Raw genomic sequence first — 3,537 nt, 5'->3', positions numbered from 1 at the left:
GTGGCCGGGCCTGAGCCTGAGTTCTAGAGCACTTTGCTGCTTTGGCATGATTGTATAGGACATCTCGAATGTAACATGATGCTCCATATCCTCAAATCATCACATGGGCATCATTTACCTCCTTACGTTGGATTCCCACCATGCAAAGCATGTTCTTTGAGGAAGTTGAATACACAACCCTCAATTACAAAGATTATTCACAACCCTCCTAAATGTCTTCAAAGGATTCAAAGGGATATTTGTGGACCTATCCAACCAACATGCAGACCATTTAGATACTTTATGATGTTGGTTGATGTATCGACACGATGGTCACATGTTTACTTATTGTCCACACGCAACGCTACATTTGTGAACTCCTAGCACAAATTATTAAGCTTAGGGCTCACCACCTTGATTATCCGATCAAGTCGATTCAACTAGTTAACGTTGGAAAGTTTACGTCACATGCTTTTGAAGATTATTGCATGTCAGTAGGAATTGAAGTTGAACATCCTGTACCTCATGTTCACACACAAAATGGCCTAGCAAAGCTTTCATAAAGCACCTTTAATTGATAGCTCAGACTTTGGTTATAAGAACCAAACTGCCGGTATCTGCCTGGGGCTATGCAATATTGCATGCATGTATGTTGGTCCGCTTGAGGCCCACCGTTACCCAACCTCATTCACCATTACAGTTAGTTATTGGATACGAGCCTGACATCTCGCATTTACGTGTGTTTGGGTGCGTAGTTTATGTGCCAATAGCGCCACCACTACGTACCAAAATGGGTTCTCAAAGAAAAATGGGAATCTATGTCGGTTATGATTCGCCATCATATTTTGCAGATTGTCACTTTGATGAGACAGTCTTCCCGTCGTTAGGGGGAGATAAGCATGCTAACGTTCCTAGAGAATGCCGCGAATTATCATGGTATGCTCCCACTTTGTCTCATTCAAATCCTCGCACTGTCGAGTCTGAAACTGAGGTGTGGCAAATTATAGATCTTCAGACCATTGCTCACAGTATGCCGGATGCAATTACCGATCTAGCTAAGGTGACAAGATCACATATACCTGCTACAAACGCACCTGTAAGGATAGACGTACCCTACATAAATCGTAACACCACCTGGGAAGGCCGGACTGTCCTTGAAGGTGGGGATGCTGCACCTTCCATTGCTCACTTATCTGCTCCAACGCATAAGTTTATTGTAGATTATGGTGATGTCATAGAAGAGACAACCCGACCTCCTAAGAATCGCAAGATTTCGGTCCATTACGCAGTATTGGATGAGGTTTGGAATTAGAATGAGATGATTGTTGACGATGCATTTGTGTACATAATAGCTACTGACATCATGCTTAACGATGACATTAAACCACATTATATTGATGAATGCCGACATAGAATAGATTGGTCAAACTAGAAATAAGCAATTCAGGTTGAACTCAATTCGTTTGCGAAATGTAAGGTGTTTGGACCTATAGCTCATCCTCCACCACATGTGAAGCATGTGGGCTACAAGTGGGTTTTCGTTAGGAAGCATAATGAGAAGAATGAAATAGTGAGATACAAAGCACACCTCGTAGCACAAGGCTTCTTTCAATGCCTTGGGATTGATTACGAGGAGACGTATTCTCCCATAATGGACGTCATAACGTTCCGCTACCTTATCAGTTTGGTAGTTTTCGAAAAACTGAATATACAACTTATGGACGTGGTAATTGCGTATCTCTATAGGGATCTAGATATAGAAATCTACATGAAAGTTCTAGAAGGATTTCAATTGACTGGTTCAAATAGTTCTAGACCACAGAACACTCTCTCTATTAGATTGAGGAGATCACTCTACAGATTGAAACAATCCGGGCAGATATGGTATACTCGTCTGAGTGAATATTTGACAAGTCACTCGTTTGAGTGAATGTCTGACAAGTCAGGGTTATATGAACAACGAACTATGCCCATGCGTGTTCATAAAGAAGTCACATTTTAGATTTGCGATCGTTGCAGTTTATGTCGATGACATGAACCTCATCGGAACTCCCGTAGAGCTTGAAGAAATTACAGTTCACTTAGAAATTGGAATTTGAGATGAAAGATCATGGGAAAACTCGATATTGTCTCAACCTGGAGATCGAGTATTGTTTGGATGAAATCTTAGTACATTAATTGAACTACACCCAAAAGGTGTTGCGACATTTTAATGAGGATAAAGCGAAGCCTTCGAGTACTCCTATGGTTGTTCAGACTCTAGATGCTAAACGAGATCCCTTTCATCCAAAGAAGGATAAGGAAAAGATCTCGGAGCTTGAAGTTTCATACCTAAGTGCAGTTGGGGCTTTATTGTACGTGGCTCAATGCACTAGACCCAACATCTCATTAGCTATTAATCTTTTGGCTAGATACAACAATGCACCCACACGAAGACACTAGAATGGTGTTAAAGACATTTTCCGCTACCTCAAGGGTATGACAGATTTGGGCTTGTTCTACCCCCCTCCCCGGAATCCTCAAGAGGAGCTGCCGCCCCCTCGGTTTTCCCGTTGATTCCCACCTTGTTGGTTACGCAGATGCTGGATATCTGTCTGACCCACATAAGGCACGTTCTCAAACAAGCTATGTCTTTACCGTTGGAGACATTGTTATATCTTGGAGGTCTACCAAGCAAACGCTAGTTGAGACTTCTTTGAACCATACTAAGATCGTCACCCTGCATGAAGCATCATGTGAGTGCTTTTGGTTGAGAGCAGTCATGGAACATATTCGAAGCACTAGTGGTCTTACTTTCATCGTTAATCTTCTTATGACAATCTTTGAAGACAATGCAAGATGTATCGAGCATTTAAAGAAGGGATACATCAAGGGAGACAACGCTAAGCACATAGCGCCAAAGTTCTTTTATTCTCATCAGAAACAACAACATCAGAACATTGAAGTCAAGCAAATCCGTTCTCAAGACAACCTAGCCGATCTCTTTACCAAGTCATGGCCCAAGTCTACTTTTCAGAAGCTTGTCCAAGGAATATGCGTAAATTATCTGAGTTGAATTGCTTGTAGTTCTCTTATTTGGAAGTTATGTCTAACTCAAAAGAAGTATATTGAAGCATACTCACTTGATCTTAATGTACTCTTTTTCCTACAATTAGGAGCATTTTTCCCACTGGGTTTTTGCTACTTAACGAGGTTTTGATGAGGCACCCATCCTGGGATGATCATACTCCATTAAGTTCACCACTTTTGTCCTGTTTGACGTTTGTTTTAGACATTATGCATACTTCTCACTTTTCTCCTTAGTCTATGGGTTTTCACCTGCCTTAGGATTTACCATAGTGAGGTTTTGTGAGTTTTAGTACCAATGCATATTTTCTTTAAATTTGAGACTTGCATTCGCCTGTTGTACCGCCGACTTTATCCACTGTTCTACCTTATCTGCTAAAGATTTGATGCGATGTTTTGTTTGAGTGTTTACACACTCATGAAGGAGTGTTGCAGTCATATTTAGAATAGGAATGTGTGATTATGTAAATCCTAGTGTATCTAGGGATATCT

This window comes from Pyrus communis, chromosome 13, assembly GCF_041283825.1.
Source record: "Pyrus communis isolate YQ-2024b chromosome 13, ASM4128382v1, whole genome shotgun sequence".
Classification (NCBI taxonomy): Eukaryota; Viridiplantae; Streptophyta; class Magnoliopsida; order Rosales; family Rosaceae; genus Pyrus; species Pyrus communis.
This window is presented reverse-complemented; position numbering follows the sequence as displayed.